General features: G+C 42.8%; 1 long non-coding RNA gene across 2 annotated transcripts in view; it reads right to left on the bottom strand.

Annotated features, from left to right (window-relative positions):
• Window positions 1-2,328, bottom strand: part of LOC116151649 (uncharacterized) — a 75,824-nt gene extending 73,496 nt beyond the window's left edge. For both annotated transcript variants that reach the window (XR_010376936.1, XR_010376933.1), the window contains exons 1-2: window positions 2,180-2,328; window positions 1,577-1,716 (exon numbers count right to left, since the gene is read on the bottom strand). This is a non-coding gene — a long non-coding RNA (uncharacterized LOC116151649). The remainder of the gene's footprint in view (window positions 1-1,576; window positions 1,717-2,179) is intronic.
• Between the last annotated feature and the right edge of the window lie 11,698 nt (window positions 2,329-14,026).

The raw sequence follows: 14,026 nt of genomic DNA, 5'->3' as shown, positions 1-14,026 counted from the left end.
TGGGTGCAGCCAACATTAAGATTGGCTAGAGAGGTTATAGAAACCTGGAAGTCTCAAGCATAGTGGAAATTCCAACATTTACTATGTTTTTTCCCAGTTCAAGCATCAGCTCAGTGGGTACTCTGTACCAGGGACTACACGAGGCCTGGAGTTCTCCCAAATACAGATCTCTATTACCACGTGTGCAAACCACATATAGGCCACCAGAAGAAAAGCGCCCACAGATAAGATGGAATTACTGAAACTGAAAGCAGCCAACCAGCATATATTAACTAGGAAAAATGGTGCTGCTAGAAATGGACACATGGGCATAGAAACAACCTGTGGTTAGCAGGCAGGAAAAGGGGGATTAACAGATACACATTAATTAATATAAAATAAATGACAAGGACCTGCTATATAGCACAGGGAACTATATTCAAGTTCTTGTAATGATTTGTACTAAAAACAATCTAAAAGGTATATATATATGCATATGTTAATAACTGAATCTCTGCTGTCACCTGAATCTAACATTGTAAGTTAACTACACTTCAATAAAAAAATAATTAGATAAATAAAAGCAAGTCATTAAAAAAAAATAAAAGAACACTGTAATACCTGTAGCTGTAGGTGGTGGAGAATTCTGGCTGCAAGCAGCAAGTCCACTGGATCACTCCAGCACTGACTGTCACCCTTTCTGACCATCAGAGGGTCACTTGGCTTCACTGAGGTTACTTTTCTCTTCTGTGAAAGGCTACAATTGCAACTAACAATGTATAGAATTTCATCATTCACAAGCCCAACAATTAGTGAGGACTTCCCATGGGCCAGGCTCTGGACAGATGAAAAGATACAGTCCCAGATATATTCATGGGTAGAAGAAGTTTTTGCCATAAAGACATTAATTCTTACTGTTTTGATAGACAGATTCAATGCAATTCTGATTAGAATGCCTATCAGATTTTTCATGGAATGTAACAAGTTAATTTATGGTCAGGAAAAGCCAAGAAACTTCTTTAGAACCACCACTGGGGAAGAGTGGATAGGTCATTGATTTCCACTGTTCTTTCTGAAGTGATGAAAACGTTCTGGAATAATAATGCTTGCACCACTGTGAATATGCTAAAAGCTGCTGAATTGTACCATTTAAATGGATGGACTTCATGGTGTGTGAACAATATCATAATAAAGCTGTTATATGAAAAAATATTTCTTGACAATTAATTTCACCTCTAAACAACTAGTCTGCCACACAATTTAAGAAAAACAAAAAACCAAAACAAACCAAACTGTGCCAGGAGCTATTTAGGACTGCAATGTCCCTAGGTCTCCAACGCCTCTGGTGGTGCTGTTCCTGTTAACACACACTAGCTGGGCTGGGCTACTTAGGGAGTGTAACAATCTTTCTAAAATCGAGGTTCACACGTTTCACCCTGGGAGAGGGAAGCCTGGAGGATGTCACAGCCTCATGCCTTCAGATCATTTTTAACTGAACCAAGCTCTGCTTTCAACACTGTAATCCCTCTCACTATAAAAACACATGACATCATCAAGCACCGCCATCATAACACCTGAAAGTGTTCAAGGAATTTACCTGCGGCAGAAACACTGAGGGAGGAGACGGAAGTGCCCTCAACACTGACGCTCCATTTTGCCGACTTCACCAGGAGAAGCTGGTATTTACAGCCTGAGGCTCTCAGCCCGGGGAGCAGCGCCCACGCCACTGAGCTGGTCCTGAGGGAGCGGGAAAGGGAGAGGAGGGCAGCCCCGGGGTCACGGGGCAGGGAAAGCGGATGGGGGATGCGAGCTGCAGCCCCGCTCGGAGGCCAGCCCCAGCCCCAGCCCCAGCAGCCCGCCCCGTCCGGGTCCTCAGACACCGCCCGCCCGGGACACAGCCCGCCCAGGGGCGGGGACGGGCCGGCTGCCATGGAAAGGAAGCCCGGGAGGAGAGGACTCACGGGCGGGAGAGGGGAAGGGGACGCCAGCCGCGGACTGAGGGGAGCCTGGCTGGGGCGAGAGGCTGCAGGTGAACACCTGGCCCTGGACAGCTGTGGCCGGGGCGCCGGGGCAGGTGGCGCGGGCAGAGGGGCCTGGCCCGAGCAATTCAGCTGAACACACGCTGACTTGCGCCCTCGCGGGCTTTGACACGAGGACCGCCCTCCCGCAGCCTCCTTGAACTTTCCCGTGAACCCCCTACCTTGCATTTCCACAGCCGGAGGCCCCGGCCCCGGGCAGGAGCCAAAAGCCTACCGGGCAACAGAGCTGAGAAGCCTTTGGGGCCGATCCCCGGCTCGGAGCTGGAGCTTCCAAACCTCGGTCCAGCTGGCACCGACTGCGCATGCGCAGGAGGGCCAGCGATCCTCTGGGTTCTGCGAGAGAAGGTGGGGAAGCAAGGGAGGGAGAAGATGGGAGGAGGAGGGGAGAAGGGGAAAAGTGGAGGGAAACCGATGGACAGGAGGTGCAGAGAGAAGGGAGGGATCTAGAGAGGGGAGGGGAGTAGCAGAGATGGAGAGAAAAGCTTTACCTCTGGGGGCACCCCGACACAGGCGGCAGTCCTGCCTCTGTACCCTTCTCTAACACTTCAAGGCCCGCAGCTCAAATTTTCCCTCCCTTGTCCACCCCTCTAGCCGAGGCCTCTGCAGAATCCCTACGGGTATCACACCTGTTGCCCCCACGCGGAGCTGGGTTTCCTGTTGCTCTGGGAACCAAGCACCCGCGGGTGTTGCCGCTCAGAACTACCTTGGGAAGTGTATATATTCCCCTTTTACACGCTGAGAAACAGGCAGGCAGGATCTCTGCCTTAACTCCACTGTCCCAGGTGTTGGGCTGCCTGGGAGCGGGAGGTACAAGATCAGAGCCCCAGACAGAGCAGACTGCCTGAGTGTTGGTGCATAGTCCCCATCCCTCCTGGGTAAAACACACACCACCCTAGTGGAACCATCAAGGGCTCACAGTAGGTCCCTGGGTGTGGGAGAGCTGTCCTCAGTTCCAGTGCCCAGCTTGCTAGGTAGATAGGAGTGTTACCGAGTCCAAATTCATTCTCCTCAGTGCAGGACAGGCCAATAATTTGGGAGACCATGTGTTGGGGCATGGAATAGCCAGTTTCTCTAGACCTTGATAGCAAAATAATGTCCTGGAAAACCATCTTCCCAAGTCAGAATTCAGGCTCCTTTCCTATATGCTTGGTTGTAGCAAACTTCTTGGTGTAGGAATTCTTTGTTGTTAGAATCCTTTGTTCTTGCAGCTATCTGCCTGGGTCAAATCTCTGTAAACCCCCAGCAAAACAAACGTTATTTTCTATTCTGCAAATTGTTATCTTTATATGAATGGAAAAGTGTTAAGTATCCTTAAAGGTCAGAGCCTTGAAAATAGGCTCTCCTGTATATTTCAGGCTCTAGGCAACATTGTTTCACAAGCAAGATGAAGCCTAGGAGACAGAGCACAGTGTTAAATTCAAAGGAAAAGATCTAGTACGGAGTCAGATTTGTTCTTTTCTATTACCCGGGCAGAAGGCACTTGAGGATTTAAACCCCTTTAAGTTAAAAATAAGTAAAAGTTTAAAGGAATTTACATACATAGGTGGGAACGTGCATAGCATACCTGGAAAAGCACACAAAGGATAATAAACAGTGGCATCTCCAGGGAGGGCTGAAAGAACAGAGGATGAGGGAAAACTTCTTTCACTTGTGTATTTTTGTGCTCTGTTTGAATTTTTTTAACCATATGCATGGATTTCTTTTTCAGTTAAAAAACAATTGTAATGGAGCAAAGGAGTAATTAGCACAGCAAATACAGCAGCCATGGAATCACTGAGCCATCAGTTTTAATTTAAGCCAGGAAACATTTATTGACTCTCTCCTATGTGCCCAGTGCTCTTTTAAGAGTTCTTTTATTATTTTTATTATTATTATTATTTTTATTTTTATTTTATAAAATAATAACATGCTATCCCTCACCCCTGCCCAGGGTTGGCGGAAAACCAACTGAGTTTTCTTGAGTTGTTTTCCAAGGAGTAGAGATGATTTATAAACAGAATACATCTTCCAGGGAAAACAGTCGGAGTGGTTTTCCAGCAGGCCAGACAGCTATGAAGGGTTTACAATAGAGGCGCCCAGAGGCTGAGAGAGAAAGCCTCCAGAACCCTACAAAAAGCTGCCCAAAGTGCCTTTTCCATGGCACTACAGAAATAGGAAAGAACAAATATGACTCCATATTAGATCTGTTCTTTTGACTTTAACCCTGTGCCCTGTTTCCTAGGTTTAGTCTTCTTGGTTCTGCACCTTTTGTAAAACAGTGTTGCCTAGAGCCTGAAATATACAGGAGAACCTATTCTCAAGGCTCTGACTTTAAAGGATATTAACACTTTTCCATTCATATAAAGATAACAAGTTACAGAATAGAAAATAACATGTGTTTGTTGCAGGTTTACACGGATCTGACCCAGGTGAAGAGCGGCAAGAACAAAAGATTCTAACAACAATGAATTCATAAACCAAGTTTGCAACAACCAAGCATTCCTGCTTCCCCTTTTTAATATAAAAAGAGCCTGAATTCTGACTTTGGGAGATGGTTTTCCAGGACATTAGACTTCCATCTTCTCAGCTGGCTTTCCAAATTAAATTCGCTATTTCTTGCCCCAAAACCTGGTCTCCAGATTTATTGGCCTGTAATGCACGAGCAGAACAAGTCTGGACTTGGAAACACAAACATACATTGAAAGTACCCATTTGGTATATTAAATGACTTGCTTCCACTCTTCTTCCTGACATTTTGTTCTCTTGAAAACTCCTGCTATGTTTATGAAAACCCTGTCATGTGGACACATTTGCACCTCTAGCCACTACCCTTCCAGGTAAGAACTGATGCCAAGAAGTCAATGGAAGTTGCTAGAAAGTATTACCTGGCCAGAAAAGAGCAGAAGTGGTTACTGGCTGATGTTCAGGAGCAGGCTGGGACACCTGACAAGATGTCATATGTACGGATAGACAGCTGGGCACCAAAGGAGAAGCTTCTAAGCCTCCATGAGGGACTTGTTGGATAGGAAGGAAAAGTCCCAACCTATAGCTCTGATCCCACCACGAGCTTCCTGGGCGAGGCTGGACAATTCACTTAAATTCTCTAGGCCCGTGCTGTCCAACATGGGAGCCACCAGCCACATTCAGGATTATGAAGTTACTCTGTAGCCAGACAGAATTATAAATACACATTTTATTGCAAAGGTTCAGCAAGTATAATATTTAAAAATATTATTGGTTATCTTGCCCTAACGAGTTATTTTTGTATGTCTAGCTTTCTGTGGTTTGCAATGCCTGCGACTAATGTTTCCCTTACAGTGAGTTATTTTGAAATTATAAGTTACTGGACACAGTACCCTCATATCACACTTGAAAAAAATTGATCCACATAATCAAGGTGATCTGACTTAGTAGTTATGAGCAGGGGCTCTGGGGTCAGCCTGCCTGAGTATAAATTCTCACTCTGCCTCCAGGGGATTCTGTGTGAATCTTGGAAAAATTGTTGTTGTTGTTGTTGTTTTTGTTGTTGTTGTTATCTGTGTCTCTTTTTCCTTCCCTTTTAAATAGCAAGGAATATGTAGACTATATCTCGTACAGTGTTGCCAGGATTAAATGAGTAAACGTCTGTGCTGCCCACTTCCCTGGGTTTCAGCATTCTCCAGGCAATCAGTGTCAAACTCAGAGGCATTCTCCACTGTATTCGTCAGTCTGGGATGCTGTAACATATTACCATGGGTCGGGTGGCTTAAACAACCAGCATGTTCTTTAAGTTGTGGAGGCTGAGGTCAATATATCTGGGAGAGGATAGCCTTCATAGTTCGAAGATAGCTGTCTTCCCACTATCTTCATTGGCCAGAGAGAAGCAAGCAATCTGGGGCCCTTTATAAGGGCACTAATCCCATTCATGAGGGCTCTACTCTCATGACCTTATTTTATCCTAGTAATCACTTCCCAAAGGCCCCGCCTCCCAACACCATCACCATGGGAGATGGGGTTTTGACATATGGATTTTGAGGGGATGCAAACATTCAGTCCACACATCGGCTAACTCTCCCCAACATGCAATCATCAAACCTGTAGCTAATTTCAAAGTAATGTTTATATCTCTCTGCCCATTTCCATTCCTGCATCCGCTAACACTGAAGCACTGTTATATTTTATTCCTTATTTTTCTGGTAGAGATTTAATTGATTCCTCTACTCCAATGCTCTCCTCGCACCAAACAGTCCTATTAACAGCCCTCCCAGGTAGGTCTTCCTTAAAACACCTTCCCACTGCACCTGGTTGTTTTTCAGGTGTAAATGTCAGAATCCTCTCCACACCCCAGCCTAGAACTTTAATCCCTTACACTACCGCTCACTATGTTATTTTTCTATTACCACTGTAACAAACTTCCATAAGCTTAACAGCTTAAACCAGCACAGATTTATCACCTTATGGCTGTGGAGGTCAGAGATCCAACACAGTTCTCATTGAGCTAAATTCAAGTTGCCAGCAGGGTTCCTTCCTTCTAGAGGATCTAGAAGTGAATGTTTCCTCATTTTTTTTTCCAGTTTCCAGAGGTCACCCACCTTCCTTAGCTTGTGTCCCACGACTTCCTCCATTTTCATGGCCAGCAGCCTTTCTGAACACTGCTCCATGGCTACACCTCCCTCTGATTTTAAACTCAGCTGGGCTATGTCCTCCATTTTAAGGACCCCTGTGATTACATTGGGCCCACCTGGACAATCCAGGCTACTCACCCTATTGTCTCATCTCAGGATCCCCTTCTCCCCTCCCATTCAGGCATTATGTACGTGGCTGTGACACTCACCTTGTGTGACATTTCCTCTCATGAGCAAATTAAGGTTCAAGGCACTTATGAATGACTTTTTGTTTTTCTTCCTTAGTCTATCTACCTTCAGTATGTGTGGTGAGATTATATGAATCCTTTTTATTTGTGGCCCTCCACTAATCATTAATAATGTGTCATGGGGTTAAAAGGCTAATAGACAATTTAGAAGACAGAAATCCTCTAAGATTTTTCTCCTAATATATCTGTCATCCCTTTTGCCATGTACAGAAACATGTCACTGTTGGCTAACCTGTGGCGGGGGAGGAACATGATTCTGCCACCACACCCCCCTCATTCACACCAATTTGATGATCGGCTAACCAAGTATCTATGCTCCCCGCTTCGCTCACTTCCTCCTCCTTTCCATTGACTATCCTGTTCCCACTGCTCCTTCATTCACATCAGGATTTCATGACCACATTCTTCTCTAAGTAAAATGGATATCTTGCATCTAATGTCTGATAACTGTTCTTATTGTATATGCACACACTGACCTACACATAACCCCACCCATCTCTTTATTTTCCTAGAACCTTCCAGAGGAATCAGTTCCATGATAATGATGATAATGATACTGACAGTGATGACAGGGCCCTCTCAAGGATTCTGATAAAGGGGGAATCAATAAAGGGAGGGAATCATTGCAAAATTGCCCCAGGAACAGGCTTAAACGTAAATAACTGTTAAAGTGTTTAATGAAATTGACTAATATTTAACTATTTTTAAAACTTTGTAACACTGAATTTAAAATTTTAATGGGAATTTTCATTCACCCCTAACCAAGATTCAACTCTAGGACCAAAATCTAACGATTTCTATCTTCTAACAAATTGTCCACTAGCCTTTTAAACACGTGATCCTTTAAAAAGAGTAAGTGCTGGGCTGAAAATAAGCAGGATCCATATAATCTCACCAGACACAGTGAATGTGGAAAGACCAAGGAAGAAAAACAAAAAGCGATTCATAACGTCTTGAACCTTACGTTGCTCACAGGAGAAAATGTTAGCCAAGGTGAGCGTCACATCAACATGACGCCTGAGTGGGACGGGGAAGCCGATCTTCCTCATCAGACATTTATGATGATTTGTTAGATGCCAACACAGTTTCCTCATTGGATTTGCTTATAACAAGTATGGAAAAGTTTAGGCTCTACCAAGAGCAGAATAAACATTTTCCCCTGCTGTCAGATCACTGGACTGAATGTCCCCACAAGAATGATATGATTATGTTTAATAGAGAAGTCTTCCTGAGAAGCAACAGGCTTTTCGAGGGCAGAACTGCAGGTCCCCCCATGGGGGGCTTGAGGAGGGCAAGAGGGGACACTGGAAATACAGGAGGAGTGAGTTCAGATACTGCTGCTCAGGTCGCCAAAGTCAGCAGTGCTATGTCTAAGGATATGTCATTCTCCCAAAAGTTCCATGAGTGAAGGAGCCTGTGAACACTAAGCAGGTTTTTAAGACACAGCAGCACATAATTTGCATCACAACTCAATTACAGTATGTTTTGATATTTGGAAAATAATTAGCCCATTGTTATTTGAAACTGCAGCAGTAGTAATAGAAATAAAAAAGACTGAGCCGTCTTGGATACAATAATCAATAAACAATTCTAAATCTGCAGGATTCCTTGACAATATGCAAGCAATGAGCTAGATGTGTGCTGCAGATACCTCTTACTGCAGGGCTCACCCCTGCAAAGCACAGAACTAGTTTTCTCAGCAGACATAGGGAACCAAGTCAAGATTCCTAATCTTGAGAGGTTTACTATATGGCAGGGAATATCAGACAAGTACATACAGCCAAATATGAATAAATGTAATCAAATATTATGAAATGTGAATGGAGCACAGACAAAAGAGAAATTCCTTTCACCTGGGATCTAGAGAGACTTCTTCAGAAAATGTGGCTTTGGAGATGGCCAAATTCAGGGGTGCAAATTTGGCAGAACAAGATGTAAGGAATTTAAAAACTGATTCTAAAATTCATATAAAAATGCAAAGGATCCCAAATATCCAAAACAACTTTGAACAAGAAAAACAAAGTTGGAAGACTTACACTATCTGATTTTCAGACTTTTTTTAATAAAGCTACAGTAATCGGAAAGTATGCTGTTGGTGTAAAACAGGAAAATAGAATAATGGAACAGAATAGAAAGTTCAGAACTAAGCCAACAGTTATATAGACAATTGATTCTCAAAAAGGATGCAGTGGAGGAAAGGATCTTTTCAACAAGTAGTGCTGGAATTGTTAGATAGTGATATGCAAAAAAAAAAAAAATGAACTTTGATCCACACCTCACAAAATATACAAAAATTAACTCAAAGTGGATCATAGATCTTAATAGGAAATCTAAAACTATAAAACAGCTAAGAGAAAAAGCATAGGCTTAAGCTTTATGACCTTGGGTTTGGCAAATATTTCTTTGCTATGACACGAAAAGTATAATCTATTTTAAAAAGTAACTGATAGAGTGAACTTTACAAAAATGAAGACTCTTCAAAGCTCTTCTAAACACTGTGAAGCAAATGAAAAGACAAGCCATAGACAGAAGCTATTTGCAGATCATATATCTGGTAAAGGTCTCTCTTTGTGTCTGATCCAGAATATAATGGTTTCAAAACTCAATAATAATGCAAACACCTGAATGAATGAGGCCAGAAAACACACGTCAGTAAAGATATCCAGATGGATAATAAGCATATGAAAAGATGCTGATTAAAGATGCCATTAGTCATTAGAGAAATGCTTTTAAAAACCACAGTGAGATACTAGTACACATACATACTAGAATGTATACGATTAGAAAGACCGACCTTACAAAGTGCTGGCAAGGAAGTAGAGCAACCAGAACTGATACACACCACGAGGAACTTACAATAGCACAACCATTTTGGAAAACTTTTTAACAGTTTATTTAAAAAAGGTAAACACCTATCTACCATATAACCCAGACATTCCTCATCTGATGCTTTAGAAAATAAAAGCATATGTCCATACAAAGACTTGTAACCAAATATTCACTGCAATATTATTTATAATAGCTCAAGTTGTAAATAACCCATGCATCCATCAAGAAGTAAATGGAGAAACAAAGGATGGTCTATCCAAACAATGCTCACAATAAACTATTCAGGAAAAACTCAGCACTAAGCAATACTCTGCTATAAGAAAAATAAGCTATTAATACAGCAACACAGATGACTCTCAAAATAATTTCACTGAATGAAAGAAGTCAGACAATATAGAGTAGATACTGCATGAATCCATTCATACAACGATCTTGAAAATGCAAACCAGTATGTTGTGATAGAAAGCAGATCAATGGTTTCCAGGGGAATAGACGGGGAGGGAGGGAGGGACAACAAAATGCAGGAGAAGAGTTTTGTGGGTGATGGGTATGTTCACTGTCTTGAATGTGGTCATGTTTTCTTGGGGATATACTTATGTCAAAACGTATTAAGTTGTACACTTTAAATGTGTGAAAATTATTTGGCCAAGTATACCTCAAAGCTGTTTTAAGAAAAAAGGCACTTCTGTCCTGACACAACTCAGGGCCTGATTGGAGTGAGATGATCAGTCCCTCACCCTGTCTGCCTAACGGGAAGGTGGAAAACCTCTCATGGAAGATAAGATATGGATTTTTCATTTGAAATGTCTGCCATGTAATAAAGAATTTCTAGACATGTAACATGTCAAGACTATATGATGGATAAAATGAGAATAAGAATCATTAGACAATGGATGCAAACCCCCAGGTGATGTAGACATCAGAGTTACCAATAAAGGCTATGAAATACTTTTAATATATTCAAGAAAATAAGGAAATGATGGGAGAATATATAACAGGGTCAAGACTTCCACCAGAGAAATATACTGGAATGTATTTTTAAGAAAAATCAAACAGATACTCTAGAACTGAAGCTTTCAGCTCTGGAAACATGTAAACAGAGTTAATCAGGATCCCTTTTAAGTAAAACTTTCAGTAATGCCGGATAAAATACAACAACAAAAGTAACACAGAGCTAACTATGGAGAGAGAAGTTCCCAGGTGACAATAAAAAGAGGACACTTAACGCCAAAATGGTAATCTTGTGAGCTGATGCAACCGCACCCTGGAGGGAAGGGGTTTTAATCTGCACATAAATATGGATACAATGTCCATTTAGGAAAAAGGGTTCATACCAGATGTAGAAGAGTCTTCCTTTATAGAAACCTCTGCATAAGACGTATTGGAAGACTTGCCTCTTCACTGAAAGGGAGACTCACAGTTCTCCACATGTGCACACAGGAAAGGGGTGAAACAACCGGTTCTCTAGGGAAAAACAAAGTCTCCCTTAAAAAAGTCTAATCTCCACGCCCTTGCTTTATATGAATGTGGAATCCAAATTGATACTCCACTTAGGATTCCGGAATTCCCAAACCAAAAAATATAATAATTCAAGGTTGATCATATCACCTGGAGCCTTAGGATAAGCAACACAAAATTGTTCTCTAGGGAAAATTTAAAAACCAGGATGTAAGGGACAATCATAGGAAAAAAATTGTACTCACTATAGAGAAGATCCCACAACTCTGCACACACACAGACACACAACTAAAAACAGAAAGAAATAAGTGCCACAGGGAAGAAAGAGCTAACCGTAAAACACAGGATGATTAATATTCCAGAGCCTAAAATTATGAAACAATCTAAGAGAGAGCATAAAATAAGTATGACTGAATCATTAAAAGGTAAAATTAATCTTATATAACATAATGAACAATCAGGACATCATGAAAAAGAAAACAGATCAATTTTTTAAAGAACTAAACAGAACTTATGGAAACAAAATACAGATATCATTTGGTATATAAAATTCAATGTATGGGTTAAGTAACATTTTAATCTTCAATATCTAGGGTGTTCATTAAAATTCAACAGTAATCTCTAAAGTAATTGTTTAAAAAGAGAATAAAAATAAAGAAGTCAAAATGAAGAATGCAAAATAGGCCGGTCACTATTCTAAGTTCTTCATCTATTTTATCACTTAATGCTCACATTCTGTGAGGTGGATAGTACCATTCTTTGTATATGAAGAAAGTGAGTCTCAGAGGGATTACATATCCTGGTTACATGGTTAGCGAGGGAGGGAGCCAAGCCCGGATAGGCTGTCTCTAGACGCCATGCTCTTAACCATGACTGCAAGGTATATAACAGGCAGGAGAAAAGCAGAGCAAAGCAAATAGAATTCACAAAACAAGATGCCAGAAATAAAACATCATCACTAATCACAATGTATTTAGATGAAATAAATAATGAGTTAAAAGATTTACAGATTTCATTTGTTTACCTGAGACAAAGCAAAATTAAAACTTAAAGCTGGTTGAAAGCTTAGAAGAATAACAGAAAGAGGTCAAAAGTTAAAGCCAGAAAAAGAGACACCTGAGAAATACTAATCAATGGAAAGGGAATCACTCAAGCCTCCCTCAGGTTCATAGGTACCTGAAACCCACCTTGGCCTGACACTTACCAGCTCTGTGCCTGAGCGAAACTCTCAGTCCCCCGGAATCTTCGTTCACTCACCTGTGAATGTAAGGAACGATCCCTCCTTCCATCCGGCCAATTTGTATTGACTGCTGTGCCACGGGTACAGGTCAAGCCACCTGAGGTCCGTCAGTGAACAAATAAGGATCCTTGTCCCTGTAGGACTGAGGAGGAGCAGAACATAGACTACAGTCGTGACAGTCATGTGAAATATATGGTATTCTAGAAGGTGATAGAAATAATATGATCAGGGAGAGGGGGTTTCTGGGGCAGAGACAAGGGGAAGGCAGTTTCCAGTTTAAAATGAGATGGCCAGAGCTGGCCTCACTGAGGACCTTGAGAAGGGGGTGCTAGTTGCTGAGCTCCCTCTAACACAGCACCGCACACTGGGTGACATGAACCACAGAGGCTCACTGTCTCACAGCCCTGGGGGCGGGGAGTCTGCAGGCAGGGTGTCAGCAGGGCAGGCTCCTCCTGAGGGCTGGGAGGGAGAGGCTGGTCCAGGCCTCTCTCCTTGGCTTGGAGACGACCGTCTTCTCTCCACATCTCATCACGTCATCTCCCATGTACACGTGTTTCTGTGGGCACATTGCCCCTTTTTATCAGGACACAAGTCATATTGGATTAGGGCCCACCCTAATGACCTCTTCTTAACCAATGACATCTGCAACAACCCTATTACCAAATGGGGTCATGTTCTGTAGTCCTGGGGGTTAGGACTTCAGCATATGAGTTGGACAGAGACCGGCCAGGTCAACAGGCCTGTGGGTGCATGTCTGATGTCCCCAAGGGCCAGCAGGGAGGCCAGTGTGGCTGGAGCGGAGTGAGCCAGTGAGAAAACCGGAGATGAGCTTAGCTTGGGGACTGGGAGGAAAGCTGTAAAGTCACCATAAGGACTCTCACTTCTTCACTGAGTGAAATGAGAAGCCATTGCAGGATTTTGAGCAGAGAAGATCACACCCAGGGTCTCAATCATGCCTGACTTAGGCAATGAGGATGAAAATATTCAGGCTTTTGAGCTGATAATAGTCAGACTACATGTAGGACTTTGAGTTGATGGTGTAGTAAATGAGACTCTGGAGGGTGTTCGGATGAGGTGGATGCATTTTGCATGTGGGATGGACAAGAACCAGTGGGGCCAAAGGGAAGAACTTGGTAGAATAATGGCCCCCAATATGTCCACGGTCTGATCCCTAGAACCTGGGAATATGTCACTGTGCATGGCAAAAGGGACTCTGCAGGTGTGACTGTCAAGGACCTTGGGATGGCAGATCACTGTGGGAAAGCAAACGTCATCACGGAGGTCCTTAGAGGAGAGAGGCAGATTGGTCAGAGACAGAGATGTGAAGTGGCAGCAGAAGTCACAGTGACACAGGGCCCTGGGCCAAGGAGTGTGAGCACCTCTGCAAGCTGGGAAAGGTAGGAAGATGAATCCCTCCCAAAAGCCTCGGTCTGGAACGTAGACTTGGCCACACGTTGGTTTTAGCCCACTGACATTGACTTTGCACTTCTGCACCCTAGAACAGTGAGACAATGGATGTGTGTTACTTTAAGCCACTGAGTCTGTGGTCCTTTGTTACAACAGCAATAGGAAAGGCACTCAGGAACGAACATGAACATGAACCACAGGCTGCCTGCTGTAATGGCAGGAAGTCCTTCGTCTCTGATCCTG

Source organism: Camelus dromedarius, chromosome 19 (assembly GCF_036321535.1).
Source record: "Camelus dromedarius isolate mCamDro1 chromosome 19, mCamDro1.pat, whole genome shotgun sequence".
NCBI classification, from domain to species: domain Eukaryota; kingdom Metazoa; phylum Chordata; class Mammalia; order Artiodactyla; family Camelidae; genus Camelus; species Camelus dromedarius.
The sequence above is the reverse complement of the archived record's forward strand: the minus strand, read 5'-3'. Positions and strand labels throughout refer to the sequence as shown.